Below are 20391 nucleotides of genomic sequence, written 5' to 3'. Positions count from 1 at the left end.
AGAATTTAAAGAACTCTCCCATATATAAACTTGTAATGTAAAGTAAGACAAAAATATATAAAACTTGCATAGTGACCTAAAAACATATAAATAAACATTCTGATAAGTTAATGTTGATAAAATACATAATCAAGAACATATACAAATAAATGATAGTTCATTTTATGTGCCTGCTTTGTCTCAGCTTAGGTTTTATAGAAGCTCTATCATTCAACCCATGCCCCCTATCAGCTTTCAAACGAATAATCCGGTCAGTCTCCTTAGATTCAGTAAGATTCATAGTATTACCACCCCTCTTATTCACAACAATTATCTCTAGGACCCGGAACAAGAAAGTATGATCATTGTCATTGGTGATTATATGTTTTGCTAAGGCATTGTGTAAAGTGCCCTTCCTCATGTGGTAAATATGCTCTCTCATTCTATCCCTTAACGGCCGGTTAGTTTTACCAACATAGAAACTCGGGCATGCCTGACAAGTAGCTAAATACACCACATTAGGTGTCATACAATCTGCATCTGCCTTGATAGAGAAAATGGTGTGTAAATCCGGGTGTATAAACACCTCACTGCTATCAATAAATGAACAGAAGTTGCAGTGACCACAGGGTTTAGTGTGACCAGTGTTCTTCATGATCCTATCATGTCTGGGGTGACAAAGCAATCGCTTTAGGTTGCTCTTATTCCGAAATAGGAAACTTGGTGTCTCCCCCACAATGCGTTTCAAGTAATCATCAACCAGGAGAATATCCCAATGTTTGCTAATAATTTCCTTTAACTGATATTGATCAGAAGTATACAGAGTAGAAAATTTAATAGATCTATTTAACATATGATCTCCAACGGTTTGATCTTGGACCCTGGGTCCAAAGTATGGTGCACCTGAAGTGGTGCGTGACATGTATGCTTCCTCCATGTATGGTATAATCTCATTATCCTTGTATCCCCGGGTCAGTAATCTATTTCTCAGATTATCTAATTCTGAGATAAACCCCTGTTCAGTGGGGTTCAGTCTCGAGGCTCTAATGGCCTGTCCTTTCATTATATTCTTAAAAACAAATTGTGGGTGCATACTAGACCTTAATAACAAGGAATTGCAGTGACATGCCTTGCGATAGACCCCCGTATTTATCATATCATCTGTTAATCTCTCAATATATAGGTCTAAAAAATCAATTCTATGTGTGGAATAGTTCATGGTAAAAGTAAGGAATGTAGTTAAATCATTCATAATGGATAGCATTGATTCCAGCTGTTCTGATGTTCCATTCCAAAGAACAAAAAGGTCATCAACAAACCTTCTGTAGAACACCACATGTTCACAGAAAAGTGCATTCTTAAATAAAACATGTTCCTCCCAATATGCAAGGAACATGTTGGCGTAGCTATTTTCACATGGAGTGCCCATAGCTATGCCATCACGCTGTTTATAGATCTGGTCTTGGAACATGAATAAGTTGTTCTCCAAGACCAGTTCTAAAAAATGAACTATGAGGTCTATCAATACTGCAGTGTAAGTACTGTGTGCTTTCAGATAATTTAACACATAATCAAGTCCTATATCATTAGGTATTACAGTAAATTACCCAAGGTTCATCAATAGCTGACAACATATTTTTCATATCTTGATCCAATTTTTCACATTATTGCTTTTTATAGTATTAACTGTGTTGCTTAGTAAAGTTAGACATTGCACCAGTGTTCAGTATTATATTCATCACAGAAGCTTTGTTGCTACTCTGTTAATATAGCATTGGTAGGAACTGATACACTCTGGATGAACAGTGTTGTTACAGTTTCAATACACTGAATGAATGAAACGTTACCATTTTACATTTTAATGGTTTAATCTGGAAACCACTGCCTTTCTGTTCTTTGATGATTTCACAAATTATTATGTAATGTTGTGACACAAAGGACTGTTTTATTGCTTAGGCGTTAGCAGACTGGCCCTGGAATGGATTTATTTTATGTGAAATGAAAAATTAATAATATATACTATGAGAGATTGCTATCAAATGAGCCAGTTAGATTTATATACGTGCAGAACAGCACAGCAGACCACAGCAGTGAATGATAATAGTCAAGTACATCCAACAATATATTTACAATGATGCAGTATAATGGTGATGGGTTAAGGAGGTACAATAAACCACGTCATCAAATCATAAATCTTTTTTTTTTTTTTTTTGCATAAAGCTATTTAAGATGTCCAGCTGGCTAATACATATATGGGAATTTTATTCCACCACCTGCTTATACTGAAGGAAGTTTATTTCTAGTGAACTATCCTTATTGATAATTTGTATTGCCACTTGTCATTATACAGATGGTAAACAAAGCTAATTCCTGATGATGTCTGAAGAAAAACATCAATGGAACATTTATACACCAGATAAAGTCTCTCCTTACATACCTAAACATGCATTTTTTCTGGTGCTCTTCCTAGTTTAAACTTCTAACATACAGAATCTGTTTTGTACTTCTGAAAAACCACTAAGGAAACAAAAACAAAAATCCCATACTCCATAAGAGGTTGTAGTAGGCTTTTAAACAATGGAAGCAAAATGTCTTTGCACCTAGAGGAGACAGTACATAGAATCAACCTTAATATACAAAAACAGTACCTGACCACCAGAGTTATATTTTAGTCTACTCTATATTGTCAAAAACAGTAACACTGAAATTCTTGAAGACTGAACAGACCTATATTATTTAATCCCATGCACTCAGTTGCATTTCTTCCTACATTCTAGATTTCCTTTCCCGTATCTAGTTATTAATATACCATATAAAACAGATCTTCAGTAATCTTTCTATGTGACAATGTGTTAAATGTCCTTACCAAATTCAGGAGTACAAATGTCCATACAGATTTTTCCATCAGCTGCAGCAACCACATCTAAACAAAAGATCACTAAACTTGTGAAACGGTAAACCATGTTGGGTGATATCAGTATAAGGTAACATGGCAGCTGTTTATACATATAACCAGTACCCTCTCATAACATTTCCCCAAGATACTAGCAACTGTCAGTTTCAGCTTCAGCAGCACTCACAACCTTCCTCCAAATGATAGGTACAAATCCCTTTATAATAACTGCTAAAACAGTGCTACAACAGGAAAGCAAATTTAAACCTTCACTTTTTCAAAAAAAAAAAGAAAGAAAGAAAGAAACTGAAGTTATCTACGCCCAGTACAGTATGATTTTTAATTTTAACACATTAAGAATCAAAAGTACATTTGCTAACAAGGGCCACCCATTAATCACAGGAGAGTATACTGGAAATGATTCTAAGAAAAACTTCAGCTACATCAACCACTACTTAATATCTATAGATAATGTATTCCACATCTGTAAGGTAGCAAAATTTGAGTTGTTACCCTTATATTCTGTCATATTCCAGTGGAATACCTTCATATTGCCTTTAACATTTACGGCCAATGCATGTTCATATTTTCTTTTTCATACCTAAGAACCTTTCTAAATTTACTGTTATATTTTCCGTATTTTAACAACTTTCTTTCTGAGCAGCAGTCGTCAACTCACTTCAGCAACACTTTTTTAAAATCTAGATACATGTAAGAGTTTTTTTGGTTGCACATAGAGGGCCAGTTATACCTTTTCTGTCTATGTTTTTTTTCGTTAATATCTACTTGCCAAGTCTTCAGACTTAGAATATAAAGTGTTCAACCGGTCACAAAGACGTTATACCTAGTTCTCCTTTCTAGTCCCAGTAACTCAGTTTAGCTCTAGTGTAGTTAAAATCAGCATTGTAAAAATTCCACGCAGTTAGTAGGGCATATAAAATATTGCATGTTAACTACAGGAATCAATCAGAAGAGGTCAGAAAAGATTGACAAGAGAGATTAGGTATGCAATTCACAAAGAAACAGTGGTATATATATATATATATATATATATATATATATATATATATATATATATATGTGTGTGTGTGTGTGTGTGTGTGTGTGTGTATGGCTTCCAAATATGCAACAAAGTCTAGAAGATTTAGGATTTTTGCCTGGAAGTGTTTACATAGATACTTTTTACCCTAAGCAGACTCCAGTGAATTTTTCCTCAGGTAGATGGCAAATGTTGGAAGAATGATGAATAGAAAGGGTTAATTGAGAACACGTTTAGGGAGTGTAATGAGTTGGCAGACTTTAAAATTTTCCCACGGAGTACTCAGTCAGGAATACTGGGACTTCAAATGAATGCAACTAAGGAAACTATTATTTTTTTTTTTTTTTAGCTGGGATACAGGATCTGAATTACCTAGACACAGAAAGGCCTTGCTACGTGTAATTCTGGTTGCTGCCAAAAAAGCAATTACTAGAAAATGAAAATTAAAATGTAGACCAACTATACTTGAAGTAGTGAATATATTAACAGAGGTAAAATAACTGGTGGGGTCTTTAGAAATGGCTAAGTGTAAATTACATAGAAAAAATGGAAATTATGGGAATGATCCATGTAGAAAAATGTTTTAGAGAAGGAATGAGGTTTAAGGAAGACAGTTATTGAATAATTTAGGCAATGTTTCCTGGATTGCAACATATATAACAATTTATGTGATGTATAATGTTTCTAAATATGAACTTGTTAATATGGTTTGATTACTTTTATATACTTGTAAGTTTGCCTATGTCACAAGTGATAATTCAATAAAGATGTTTTAAAAATTTATACAAAGTATTGTTTCTTGATTTGTAATCAGCTTAATTTTTATGAAAACAATATACCCTAATGATCAGATTTCTGTAAGGGGGGATGTAATCTTTTGGTCAGCCACATCAGTAGAATCTTTTGCAAGGACCACATCTAGTATATTATGTATCCTTGTTGGAGTCTTGTGGTGTTGATTAAATACCATAGAATTAAGTATTTCTAACATCAGTTGCTGTATGGGAATACATACGGAGGAGTCCTACTCAGCTCCTGAGTCATTTAAGTCACCCACATACAGACAATATTTAGAAGAAGCAAAGTCAACAAACTCAGTTATAAACTGTTTGATCTCCTTAGAGTTTAACAATGGACTCCTACAAAACCAAACAACCTCCACATTTAGCCCACCATTCATCATCTTACCTGAGATTATTTGAGATTTAACACAGTTATGTACCAAAAAAGACCTATAGCAGTTTTTAACATAAAAGGCCCCACCCCAACTGTCATGCTTATTATATCTAATAATCCCTCTTGGTTCTACAGTTCATTCATGTGTGGGATGCCTTCTGAGTGGTATTTATACATCTAACCTGTATTCATGTGGATTTTTCCTGGGTGTTCCAGTTTCATCCCAAAGATATGCAAGGGTTTAAACAACATTCTTCCTACTTACCTGTGGGTATGTGTGTTGCATGTAAATGAGAGTGAGTGCGTGTGTGTGTGTGTGTGTGTGTGTGTGTGTGTGTGTGTGTGTGTGTGTGTGTGTGTGTGTGTGTGTGTGTGTTCATCTACCAATGGGTTGGTACTGCATTCAAGATTAGTTCCTCTGCTTTGCACACAGACTGTACAGGTACAGGCTCTGACTCCCTTGTGACCCAAAAATTGCATTCACTGGGTAATCAGAATATAAATGAACTTCCTGTTACTTTTATATGAGTATAAATATCGTTTTTTGTAGGAGTTTGCATGTTATTCTGGGACAGCAAAGCAGCAGATTTTTTTTTTTAATATCCTACAAGGCAATACTACATTTCTCTGCATGATCACTTTTCAAAGCATAAGTAAACATTTTCACTAGTGATATTTCACAAAGAAAAGGTATAAACATCATGTGAAATATTTATTTACTGATCTAGTTACTCATTTATTTACCGTTTGTTAATGGAGTACGCAGGATAGTCTGCGGACCCTTTGTATCAATGACAAAAGTAACAGAAGGAGAAGAAAACCAAAGATCCACAGAAAATGTATGCAGACACAAGAATTATTTAAAGTATAACTACTGAACTATCAAAGTTAAGAAGGACCATTTATATTTTACATTGCATATTTACAGTTTCAATTGTTTCCAAGATAAAGCCAGTATACTTGTATAGTTCTTCCATCATAACACCTTGTGGTTCCAAGATACGCTTTGATATAAAATGCTGATGTTTTTCACTTTGGCAAGTGACTGCCTATATTTAGACCTACCAATCTAAAAATTGTACATTTCAGTGTTAAAATGTAGTTGTGTTTCTGTATTTATTCCTGCATCTTCACTGCTTCATAGTTCCTTTTTTCTTGGCTATCTACCTAGTGTTTGCAAATGTTTGTTCTTTTCATTGATTGTTGCAATGTTTTCTTTAATTTTCTGAATTACACATCCATTTGTTTGTAAAGTGGATACACTGGGTGTCATACATACCCAATCAGTTACTGCCTAATTTTTTGCGGACAGTATGTATTTTAAGCTGGGTATCACGTTCCTAGGCTGCAGTTTTAGGAACATTTGAAACAGAAAACTGTTTTAGAGTTTCAGAATCTCCAGGCATACCTGTTTTATCACTAATAAAAGCATTCTGTGTAGTCCGAATTTGTCACAAAATACTGGAGGTATTTAGCTACTTCTTTTCACAAATGTTGCCCTTAACAACTGCACCTGAAGATTAACGGATGACAGCAGCTCAGTAAGGTTTATTATCTGTACCTTAAAGAGTATGAACAGATGTGGACTATTCCATCCTTTGCTCCTAGGCAAAAGCAATCAGCAAAATTAAAAACAGCAATTACAGCAGAGTGCATTTATAAATCGGAAAAGAAAACAGAGCATCAGCAAAATCAGCCTGGGAAACATGAATGCAAACAATGGAACAGAAGTGAAACTCAGGGGCACTTGGAGGAACAACACTGGCATATTTTAAATGCAAATCCGTGGTGTTAAATATTTGTATTTTAAATATTAAAATATATCAAAGCTTTACTAATATCTTATAAAGTATAATGCATACAGTAAGGTAATGATAAGATGATCCCGTCAACAAAAATGGTGTTTTATTCATAAAGAAATAACAACAAAAATATGTTTTTTATCTAGGTGACATGAGAAGAATTGGTGCACTTTGTTTGCTTTAGCATAGACTAGATTCAGACCTGCTGAATCTAGTTCTGTTTGTATAACTTGAGCACTAAATCAGGCCATCTTTTGTTGGAGAGGGTTCCCCTGCACCCTAGTGGCAGGAGTGTGCAGTTAGAACTCATCTGATTGAACATTGCTAGAACAGGGCTCAGTTTTGAGATTTTTTTTATTGGTTAATTTGTTTAGATCAGTTTGCACTCGTTTGCTATATAATCACCATGTTTGCGCATCACACACTGCCACTTAGCTGTAGGCACCACTTCTGCCTGCAAATTTTCCCTTAGTTTTCTGCTGGTGCTCCACCAGTGAGTTCTAGCAATTGTCCCTCACTGACAAGTAATACATTCAGCAAAGCTCCTGAGGTACCAACACAGATCTTACCCACTAGCATTTGGTATTTTTTGTTCACCTCTCCTGTCCTATATGTTACCTGGTCCCTCCTGTCTTCTCTCTGTTTTCTGACCACATCAACTTACCTAGCATTATGGATGGACAATTCCCCACAGTTTCTCCAGCTAGTCTTGTCCACATGAGCATTCTGAGGCATCATGTACACTGACAACCCACTTCTAGTCCATACAAATTCATTATGTGAGAGATAGATCTATATCAAGAACATAGAATCCAGGCTCTCTCGCTCACCAGACACTTCATCTGATACTAAGCAAGTTGTCAGCATGCACACCTCACCTCCTGCACCTACCAAACTAACAACACTTAAACCTACATATGCTGAGGTCCATAGAAGAAGCTTACCTAAACATCAGAGACCTCCCAAAACAAATGCAACCATGCTTCAAATAATACATCCCCTGCAGAACATAGTGCACATAATACATCACACAACAGTGTCTCACCAGTCAAGCTCCTAAGTCATAACACAAAAACAAACATCTTAGTCATAGACAACTAGTTGTGAGACACACAGATACCCCTCTCACCAGGTTGGATAAGGAAAAGGTCACAGTCCGCTTTCTATCAGTTGCCAGGATCTGCCATATCACACACACACTCAGGTCTCGCAACAACAAGCACTGTTCTGACTAGGTCATAGTCCATGTTAGTGTGAACAATTTGAGACATACATCACCAGACTATATGAAGAGAGACAAGACTGAGCTCTCTGATTATGTGTCTCAGGCAGGTATCAACCCTAGCCTTAAGCAGCATTTTACCTCTGCCTAGGATGATACCTCAATACAAACAAAAAAATATTGACTTCAACAATTGGCTTTGTTTCTGGTGTCATTCAAAGGGGATCCAGATTCTGTCAGTCTGGGATGACATGGAAGACAGACCTCAATGCTTTGCCAGAGATGGTCTTCATCGGCTATTGGCTAAGGCTCTTGCCATCCCTATAGTGCCTTTTTTAGATAATGTCACAAGAGCAAAATTCTCAATGTAAAACCCTCTAAAAACAACCTCAAGGTTATGCTGTGAAACAGTAGGAGTCTAAAGCAGAAACTGCACTCACTGAAAGCATTCTTCACCCTGGAAGATGCTGACATTTGTGCAGTCACTGAGACCTGGTTTAAGGCTGTGGACAGCACCCCAGCTATACCAGATTGCATTTCCTTCCACGCATTCAGACAACAAACGGAAGGCTTGAGAACTAAAGGAGGTGGTGTATCAATATTCATTAAAGATAAATACACCTCTAGATTGGTTAGACAGCATGACTCCCTTGAATTACTTCAGGTGCAATTGACTGTAGGTAAGACCACTCTTCAGGTCATTGCCAGCTATAGGACCCCCTCCATAAATCAGGACATTCACTCAGTCTACTTGGATCAATCCAGATACAACCAAACACTCTGGTTTTGGGTGACTTTAATTACTCGTCCATAGACTGGGTAAATTATACATGTTCTAATTCACTTGCCCAAATGTTCCTGAACTTTGTTAACTCCAATGCCCTGGGCCAGCTGGTGGACACACCCACAAGAGGCTCAAAAATCCTGGACCTCGTGCTTATCAATATGGGTGACCGCTGCACCACCCCCAGTGTGTGGCCATCCCTGGTGAGATCTGAGCACAACTCAGTCTTGCTAGAAGTAGCTATAACACAAGAACCCCCTAGCAACAACTACACTAAAATACTTCTCCAAGGCCAATTACAACTTCTTACTTAATGGCATAAATAACTTCATAGCCCCTCCCCCCACTGATGGAACAGACACCTATGCTGAGTTATACACCAATGCTTTATACAAGCACTTGTACAATTGTATTGACTCTGCCATACCTGATAGAACCAAATCAAGATCTTCAAGGAAAAATAAACCTGCCTGGTGGACAATTGCCATTAATAGGCTGTACAACAGGAGAAAGAAATTGCTGTCTAAGAGTAAGAAGGAATGGCCTCAAAATTGGAAACACTTCCTCCTCAACTTAAACAAGCAAATAAAACCCCTAGTGAAGTCCTCCAAGGTTAATTACAAATCCAAATTAACTTCCCTAACTAAGGATAACCACAAAATGTTCCTTAGTTACATCCATAACCTCAAAGGTAAGGCCCAGATTTGCACTGAACTCATAGTTAATGGCAGTACATACATAGAACCTGTGGATATAGCAAACCAGCTGGCTGACAGGTTCATTGAAAACTCCACTACCCTGTCCCTGCCACATATACCCCAAAGCATCCCTAACGCCTGTCCCCTACTTTGTATCTCTGAAGAGCAGGTCTTAAATGTCCTCTCCAAGGCCAAAAACACAGCCTCTATTGGACCAGACAACATCCTAGGCTGTGTTCTACATGGGTTAAAACAGGAATTAGCTTCACCATTGGGCACGCTTTTCAATCACAGCCTAAGCACTGGTTTCATCCCAGCGGAATGGAAAACAGCTACCATCATCCCTTTGCAAAAAGGGGGTGCATCCAAGGACCCCAGGAGCTACAGACCCATTAGTCTAACCAGCCTTATCTGCAAGGCCATGGAACAAATAATCATGGATCTTATTAACAAAGATATAGGAAATCTCCAAACAATCGACCCCACCCAGTTTGGCTTTGTCAAGGGGAGGTCATGCCTGTTAAACTTGGTGGGCTTCTTCAAGACAGTCACCAAAGTAAATTTGGTGGACATCTTCAGGACAGTCACCACAGCCTTAGACGAGAGCAAATCTATGCATATGGCCTACCTAGACTTAGCCAAGGCCATTGACACAATCCCCCACCCAGGCATCATTAATAAACTCACCCAGCTGGGTATCAACCAATATATTGTCAGGTGGGCTGCAAACTAGCTCACTGATAGAAATCATATGATCAAAATAGGGGACTCCATCTCCTCCAATAGACCCATAACCAGTGGTGTTCCACAGGGATCAGTTCTGGGATCCCTACTGCTCAGAATCTACTTCTCTGAAGTACAGGCTAAAACTAAAGGATTATGGCTAGCAAAATTTGTTGATGACTGCAAACTGAGAATGATCATTGAAACCCCTAGCGATGTCAACATCTTGCAAGAAGGTCTTATGCAGACTAATGACTAGTGCAAAAGTCATGGTCTTAAACTTAATGCAAAAAAATGCATTATCATCCCCTTCAGGAAGGGTGATGTTCCTGGAAACTACCACATTAATAGCAATACCTTAAGCACACAGTCAGTGGTGAGAGTTCTGGGCACACAAGTTGACAGCAACCTTAACTTCGATTACCATGTCTCCACAGTGGTAAAAAGGGAATTTTATATTGCTAATCTCAAAAGTAAGGGCATTGCCTCCATAAAAGAAGAGGTTATAACCCCCCCCCCCTGTACTCTTCCCTCATCAGGCCAATAATAAAGTACAAAGCTCCCTTTGGTATGTTCCATTCCAAACACCTGCAGCAACTGGAGAGACCACAAAGGTTCCTTCCAAAGAAAATTCAGGATATTCAAGATCTGTCTTATGCAGACAGATTGAAATCATTGTCACTTTACTCTGTGTTGTACAGTCTGCTCAGAGATGACCTGTGCCTTGCATACAGAGCAATCTCTGACCCAGCTTTAATGGAAGTGCTGTACATTCGCAAGTCAAATGGCACACAGGTCACTCACTCAAAGGACCTTAACCTGGTATGTGATATCAACAGAACTTGCTAGAGAGAAAAATTTGTCTCGCAGAGGTTGTCCCACTTTTTGAAAAAGATTCATATTCGTGTTAAACAGAGCTCTTCATTAGTCTAATTTAAGTGCAGTTTGGATGATTGGATGACTAACTGGAAATTCACCCCGGGGGCTTCCACCTGTGTCCCTCCTGGACAGGGGCAATAGATGCTGATTTTAGTTGTCTGCTTGAACCAGACACCCTTAGGAACACTGTTGAACTGGCCAGGCTTGTAAGGGCTCTGGGGCTGTTAACCTAGCAATCTCCTATGATTCTATGATCCTATGATCCTATGTAGTTCAGTTTTTATTTCGGATTATGGTAAGAACACTGTTTTTAAAGTCCTTCCAAAGAGCTGGCCCTCACTCACCTACACATTTTTACTAACTGACAAATCTAAAAAGTGTTTTTGTGTAAACTGAGTCTTTATTTCTTTAAATAACAACATCTAGTATGTACCAAAACAGCCAAGTTAACAAAAATTACCTGTAGTGCTGATTTTCTTCTGCTGTTTCGAAAGCCTACATTATGTTTAGAAAGTTATCCAGTCTGGTTATAAGAATTTACTTAATTTTATAACTTGAGTTTTTTAATAGCTTACTTTAGAAAATCATGAGAAAACTAACCTATAAGTACAATTGTACAGTGTAATCATTTCATCAGTATGAAAAAGAAGTAGTTTACCTGTCATATGGATCTGTATGTACACCTCCTGCATTCTAAGTGCATTGGAGTGGAGGTGTTCTTCCTCAATAAGTGTGCTCCTGCCAGTGTGAGCATACACACACACACACACACACACACACACACACACACACACACACACACACACACACACACACACACACACGCATGGTGTCATGCAGATAGGTTCAAATTAGGCATTTGATTGGGTAGATCACTAAAGCCTAGCCAGTGCAATTCCTACTTCTAACTGCCCCTTTCCTTGAGGGTTTGTAGGGCAAAACTTGCAGTTACCCATCCATTTATCCAGGTTACTTTTGAAGGGGGTGAGGGAACTATTTTCTTTAATACCAAGAGGGAGTCTTTTGCAGAGGAGAGGAATTCATTGAGTGAGTTATCTATCACACTAACAGGTTCAGTTTATGTTAAAGTGAAGACAAAGGTCTTAAGTACAAGTGTTCATGACATACCTCTCGACTTCCCAGAAATTTGCAGGTCATCCTTGATTTTGCCTCTAATGTTTAATTTTCTGGTAAATTCCTTAGGATTTCAGCCAGTTAATAATGCCATTAGCGTTTCATTTTCATATTTGCCATTGTTCAGAAAATGAATACTGATGCAAAACCTGTAGTTCTACTAACTTTTTAAGTGAAACAGAGAAATATGGTGTTGCTAGTGTTGCTACTTTAAAGGTCACTCAAGAAATGGTCATTTGAGGCCTTGAATGTCAGGCATTGGTCACTCCTACAAAGTCTATAAGAGACAGAGGAGAGAAACAGCCCAAGGCATTCTTCATAAGTAATGAAACTCAGGCCCTTGATTTTTATTTTGAGGGTACATTGGGGTCTTCCAAGCCAGATCATGTCTGGGCACTTACAGGCCCAAGTGATCATTGTATTAATTTATGGGTCTAATAAGGAATGAGTAGAGAGGTATGATAACATTCTTGGACCTGTAAGAAATATTCTTAGCAATCAGCTGGGATAAATATAAGAAATTCTTAACAATCAGAGAGACAGGATAGTCAAAAGAGAGCATATCATCAACAAATGTGCCCATGACTCTTGGCAACTGTGTCTATTTTGAAGAGGATGACATTAATGTGGTAAAATCAAGAATATTCCCATTTGTCAAAGGCTATAATAGTACACTTTTCAGCATTTAGCTCGAGACCATGGTCAAGACACCATTTGTTGTTTTTGCATGTTAGTCCTTCTTGTAGAGTTTAGGAGTCCCCATAGGAGCGGATGGCAACAAGTTTACTATAACCATCAGCAAACTTAATCTGCCAACTGCTGTTAATATCAGCTTTGATGCCAGCAAAGTAAATATCAAACGGCACTGAGCCCTGAGGGATGCTGCTTGTAACTAGTCTATATGAGGAGAGTATGCTCCTAGTCTTAATTTGCTGGAGTTTATGTGAGCTAGTTTGTTTTATTTTTCATTTGATAAGTTATCTATGATGCCTGAATGATGGATGGCATCAAAAGCATTGACAAAGTTGAGATAAGCTGCGTGTGTGTGTGTGTGTGTGTGTGTGTGTGTGTGTGTGTGTGTGTGTGTGTGTGTGTGTGTGTGTGTGTGTGTGTGTGTGTGTATGTGTGTGTGTATATGTGCGTGTGTACCAACTTCTCCTTGTCCAAGGCTTTAGGGACATTTTCAGAGAAACTGACCAGGTTAACAGACAGCATTCTCAAACCCAAAATGATCTGAGTCATGGGACTTTAGATAGCCAATCTTCAATGTTTATGAGGTCCATAATTCTATGTTCCATTGTTTTACAGATAAAGCATGTGAGGCTTATGGTTCTATAGTTACCATGATCAGTGGTGAGTACTCCTTGAAAAGGAAATGACCACAGAAGTTCTCCAAGTCTCAGACAGAAAGCTAGATGAGAGACTGAATTTGATCAGACCAGTAGGGCAGTGAGCCATACTGCCGAGGAAGCATGCCAGCACAATACTGGGACCCCCTGAGCTAATATTTGTCACCTTCAAGAGAAGCTTTAAGACTTCTTTCAGGGTGCTGTTCATCGGGGGAGGCTGACAATGTAACAAATGTGTGTAAGCTATGTGGATCTAGGTGGAGATGTTTGAGCTAAATTTGTACGAAAATTGATCAGCTACGTCTTCAAGGGGACAGTAAGTCGAGATATTATGTACCAGCTAAGAGCAGTACTGGGTAATGCCTCTAAAGTTCCTAAAATAGCTGAAAAAGGGCATCTGATTTTTGCCGGGTCTATATCACATTATCGAAATTCCAAAAGACCGAACAACATAAGCTCGACCTTGGAATCTCAAAATTTGATATACTCCTACACTCAGAGCAGCAAATTTTTTCCAAGGGAAAAAATTCACTGTTCCGAGAATACACACACACACAGCACAACCACACCAAAATACATAATCCACACATACACACTTCACAGAACCCTACACTAAACCGTACATACACTACTAGCAATCCACTTACCTTAACCCAACCCTAACCCTAAGGTCCCTAACTAACGCACACTCACCTTACCCGCTCCCTAACCCTAAGGTCCCTAACTAATGCACACTCACCTTACCCGCTCCCTAATCCTAAGGTCCCTAACTAACGTACACTCACCTTACCCGCTCCCTATCCCTAAGGTCCCTAACTATCGCACACTCACCTTACCCGCTCCCTAACTCTAAGGTCCCTAACTATCGCACACTCACCTTACCCGCTCCCTATCCCTAAGGTCCCTAACTATCACACACTCACCTTACCTCAGTCCGTTCACACACTTACCTTAACCTGGTCCATCACTGTTGCCCCACAGTCGTGGAAATAGTGAAGCTGCAGAAACGGCCTACCGAATACTTTCCCTAGGAAGATATTTGGTGTTCTGCAGCTTCGCTATTTCAAGCGTTCTCTGAATAGGGGTCGATATTACAACATTTGAAGTTTTAAGACTTTGATGTTATAATATAGACTCTTTTTGCCTGATGAAGTAGTTTTGAATTCAAACTTGACCTTAGGAGACCTGCTTTGTTTCTAATCCATTTGTTTAACTTATTGAGTTTAAGTTTGTGGTGTTGGATTTTCTGTTTACTGAAGGAGATGAGATTGTTTTTCTGCTGTTATAGATCTTGTTTATGATAGGATTCCACTAAGAGGATTTTATTCCTAAACTTGGCACTGTATTTATTATGGATCAGGACTGATGCCTCTATGCAGGTATTTAGGAAAGAATATAACCTCTCCAAAATGCAGCAGTGTTTGCTCTTGGGTCTTTAAGGGAAGGAGGAATTATTGAAATTCCTTACATCATCATAGTGTTGAGGTAAATTTAATTTATAGAAATCTTAGAAGTTGGTAAAGTTTGCAAGTGTACTGGGGTGGGTTCTAATAGTGAGGACTACTGCTTGATGGTCAAACCTAACCAAGAAAGGTGTGCTTATAGGCATGCAGCATAATGGTGATACATCAGTAATGACCAAGTCCAACATATCAGATCCTGTCACAGGGAAAAATACAATCTGGACTAGTGAGTGTGCATTAATGAAATCCATGAAGAGCTAAACATATTTATCTACAGTTGTGTAAGTATCCCATGTAATAGATGGGTAATTAAAATCCACTGTTTGGTGCAACAGTAAGGGACTCCAGCACATTTAGGTATGCTTTATGTCCTGTCGGTGACATTGGGGGTTCTATGGTTGCCCAAGTTATGTGAAACAATTTGTGGCCATTATCTAGCTGTATGAGCCTAGAGGAGAAAGAGTCACAGAGATAATATGGACACACCACCACCAGAAAATGTGGTTTCTCCGTAGAGGATCAGAACATGTGATGTGCATTGAACCCTAGTAGGGAAGATGTGTTCTCACTGCACTGGAATCAAGTTTACATGATGACATAAATGTAAGTACTAAGTATTTTCTATGGTTAGGGAGGCTTTTAAGGACAGTTTCTTATTTGGGTTTCTAGCACTAAGCAGCACCACCGTTATACAGTTCTAATTTGGTTTGCCTATGCTGATAGAGAAAGCAGGTTTACATTGTCTAAAAAAAGGTACTATGTGGGTAAAGAAAGTCCTAATATACAAAACCTGGAGATGAAATGTGTGATAAATAGTGATAAAAGTGTAGTAAAACAACACTATCCCTTTTGTTACTGAATATAAATATTTAAGTATTACACTTGATCCCTAACCCAATCCTGAGTACTGCCTACGTATACTAACTTTTCATTCTTCTTACAATATCCAGGTCTATTTTCTCTCTCCCTAAGCTGAGACACCGGATCCCCCTAGTATGACACCAGTAGCACAGCTAATTGTTGAAGTCACTCATCTTTTGTTTATACTGAGGCATCATTCTCAGCAGGGTAGGATACTATTCAAGCATAGCTGTATACCAGCCTTGGAAATATATAAATATATATATATATATATATATATATATATATATATATATACACACACACACACACACACACACACACACACACACACACACACACATATATATATATATATATATATATATATATATCCATTTCTGAATCTCAAAATACTGAAATATCGACCAAATGGCCAAAAACACAAAAATACAAAATACTGACAATGCAAACTAATGAAAAAAAAAACAACTAAGTATCTAACCCTCCCAAAACATAAGTAGAAACCCAACAGAAACAAAACTAACATGCATTTTTGCAGGGGGGCAAGCCCCCCTGCACCCACCATGTGAGGCCCTGTGCCCCCCACACCCCCCTACTTATATATACCAACTCCAAGGTCACACTAACACAAAAAAAGAAAAATACACCTACTTCTACGTGCCCTACCCCAACCTACTCCTACAACTCCCCAAAAAATAAAATTAACAAATTCCTACCCAAAACCCAGAAAAAGTAAACACCTACCTGAATCTCCATAAACAGATACACATTTGCAGCCACATATAACTCCCAGGCCAAACTACACTTTAAAGACACAGTATACCATAAAACACACACTGTACCACAACTACAGCAGATTCAATAAATACAGATTTGTTAAAGTGCAGTTTTTAATAACTGCACTTTCGACATTCTGGTCTCAAAATACTGACATTCAATATTTTAGTATTTCGAGATTCAGACCTGGACCCATATATATCTGTGTGTGTGTGTGTGTGTGTGTGTATATATATATATATATATATATATATATAGAGAGAGAGAGAGAGAGAGAGAGAGATTCTTAGAACTCTTCCATGTATCTCTTCACACTCTGTAGTAATGTGTACTTCTCATCACTCACATACACATGGACAATGACCATGACATAGGCATGTCTGGAGTGAAGGCACTTGAGGTTCCTAGATACCTTCCTAATTCTGACTGCTGAGATGAAGCTCATTCTCACCTGGTCTTTATCAAGCCTGGTGAGTGGAGTATCTGTGTGCATCACTATGGATTCTTCAATGACTAGAACATTTCCTTATGGTTCTACTGGCCCAGGGCCCCTTATACACTCAGCTGGGCTGGTATGATGACTTGTCTAGGCTGAGTTTGTGATAAATAGTGATAAAAGTGTACTATGTAAAGTTACATTATGTGCTGAGGAGTTTGATAATCAGACTTCCACTTCAGAGGGCTTTGAGGCTTGGGAAGGGGCATCTTAAGTACCTCAGCATAAGAATGCTTGGTTTTGGGTAAGTGTGACGCATGTGATAGGTGGGTATGGACACTGACAACCTCCCTGTGGTCTGTGTGTGTTTACATAAGAGGCTAGCCAGCATCTTTAGTAGGTATTTCCACTTCTAACATGTGGAGTATAGTGAAAGTAGAAGTAATGATAGTCATTAAGTATTAAGCAATTAGAACACTGCCTCAAGGTACTGAGTGTAAATAGGTGACAACAGATGGTGAGGAAGTGATCAGTGGCCCCATAATCTCAGGATTCAAGGAGTCTGGGTGTTTGAAGGTATGTTGGCGCCAAAGGGCTAGACATGTAATAATAATATTACTATTTAACAAATATATTCTCAGTAGCCAGTTTGTGGTTTAATTTGTATGTCTTCTGAAATGGTGATATAATAGTACTTCCATATATACGTTAATATTGCAAAAACCAAGGGACTTATAAACTATTGCAAGGTGTCAGGTGAAAATTTAGAGGATACTGAAAAAAAATGTGATAGATATTTACAATGTAGGCTGTGAGTCCTGAGTTCAGAGATATTAGTGTTACTGATGTTGTAAATGATACAAATAAGGATATTTTTTTTATTTCTCTAAATATCTCAATAAACAAATACCCAGAAAAGAATTTTATGATGTCATATGAAATCTCAAGCCAGGCTAAGCAGAAGTGTTGTGACACTATATCTCTGGGTTGTACAGTTTCAATTATACGAAAAGTCATTTGTGAAACTTTAAGGAAATGTATAACTCTTTGTTTTCTGCATTATACTATATTACAGTATTAATAAGAAGACCGTGTATGCACTGAGAACTAACATTGCAAAGATGATTTTTTTACTGTCTTTTGTAACCATTACTCACCCACAGGTTACCAAGACATAGGAGATTCCCAAGATTATGTCCATGACCCATTACTCCTTTCTCTCTTCAATAATGACATACCTACCGAACTTTCATCACTCACTCTATTTATGCTAACAACATTCTCCTTCTGCATTACTGATTTGCAACTCCAAACAAGCTTTTCAAATTATGCCATTGATTAGCTACTAACAAACTTATAAATAAACACAACGAAAACTATTCTAGTGTTATTTTCCACTCCCCATAAAAATCAAGCCTAGAACCCCTCCTACTTAAAGACACACAGAACAGTATTATCCCTTTTGTTACTGAGTTTAAATATTAAGGTATTACATTTGATTGCTCATTTACATTTATTAACTCATATTGACCATATCACTAATAAAGTGCTCCCACAAACAAAACTACATTATAAGATTACACACCTGCTAACCCTAAAAGCTAGATTAGCCATTGCTGAGAACATCCTAGTCCACAAACCTGAGTACTGCTTACCCTTACTAATATGTCACATTTCTTTCAATACCCAAGGACTACAAATTGTAGAAAACAACATCTTCAGATTTGCTCTGTTTGCTGATTCATATACTCATCAGTGTGAGTTTAGGTGTAAACTGGCTATCTGTAGTTGATAAGGCCACCTTCCTTCTGAACTGCCTTGCCTTCAAAATACTGACTGGGGTACTACCCACTTCTTAGAACCAAGCTAACATTCAGTGAACAGCCACATCCTCTAAGAGATTGCCAGAATGGTGGAATCTTTCTCATCAAACTTCAGTTCCAAAATGCAGTAGGTGAAAAAGCCTTCTTACTCTTAGGGCTCACTATTTGGAATCATCTTCCTAATGAAATCAGAACACTTTCTTCTATAAAAGAATTAAAATAAAAACTATGAAAGTTCCTCACCAGTGAAATCAAACACAATTGCTTTAAATGTAATGGTTAATAGTTTAAATAACCAAACAAACACGAAAGGCAAAGATACTTGAATAAAACACCAGAGCAGAATATGATTAAAGACAGTTTAATGTTGTTAGCGCTTTCGGAAATACATTTGAATGTGAGTGTTTTATGTCTGAAGAAGGAAAAGCACAGTCTATTTCCGAAAGCGCTAACAACATTAAACTGTCTTTTGTCACGTATTTCCTGCTCGCTTTGGTGTTTTGATTCCATAATAGTTTAAATAACTCTGACTCTGTTCATGCAGTAAGCTCAAACTCAAAACTCTGTATATATTGTGCATAATGCTTATTTATATATATATATATATATATATATATATATATATATATATATATATATACAAATATAATTTATGGAAATATTTCAGTATAATTGTTTTTTTAATGTTGTTGTTCTGTTTTTATGGAAATGAATGACTAGTGTCACTCATTAATATGTGTTGTCTGTGTAACCACTTGATTATTAATCTGTACGTCATCTGCTCGATGAGCCTGGGTCATGGCTGAAAATGGTCAGTTTGACCAGCCCTCGTTCCCAGTAAACAAATTATAAATAAATAAATAAATAAATAGATAAATATTGTTGTTTTTACTTTTTTAATTGTACTTCGGGTCACAAAGGTATTTACATTCCTTTTTTCTTTGATTTTTAGTATTATAGTTTCATAGTTTCATAGTTTGGTACTAGGCTATCTGCCCTGGGGCATTTATAAGCCTAGCCATAGTGATGTGGCTTTCGCCACCCCATGTAATGGTACAAAAGTGTACAGTATAGATTTTGAATACTGTGCCTCTGTCTAGTAGTGACACAGTGAAGACCCCCTTACATAACAGAATTAGTTTACTGTGCCTCTGTCTAGTAGTGACACAGAGATGACCCCTGGGGTAAACCTACGATCTCCCATCCACTCGTCAAGATTTCTCTTGAAGAGAGTCAGTGAGGGGCTCTGCCTAGCATGAACTGGGATTCTGTTCCAGAGTATGGGAAGCCTCTGAGTTATGAATCTGTCCCTCCAGCATGTCCTATTCATATTTGTGCTGAGGTTTAAAT

Source organism: Protopterus annectens, chromosome 2.part0, assembly GCF_019279795.1.
Source record: "Protopterus annectens isolate FY-2018-M chromosome 2.part0, PAN1.0, whole genome shotgun sequence".
Taxonomy (NCBI): Eukaryota; Metazoa; Chordata; order Ceratodontiformes; family Protopteridae; genus Protopterus; species Protopterus annectens.
This window is presented reverse-complemented; position numbering follows the sequence as displayed.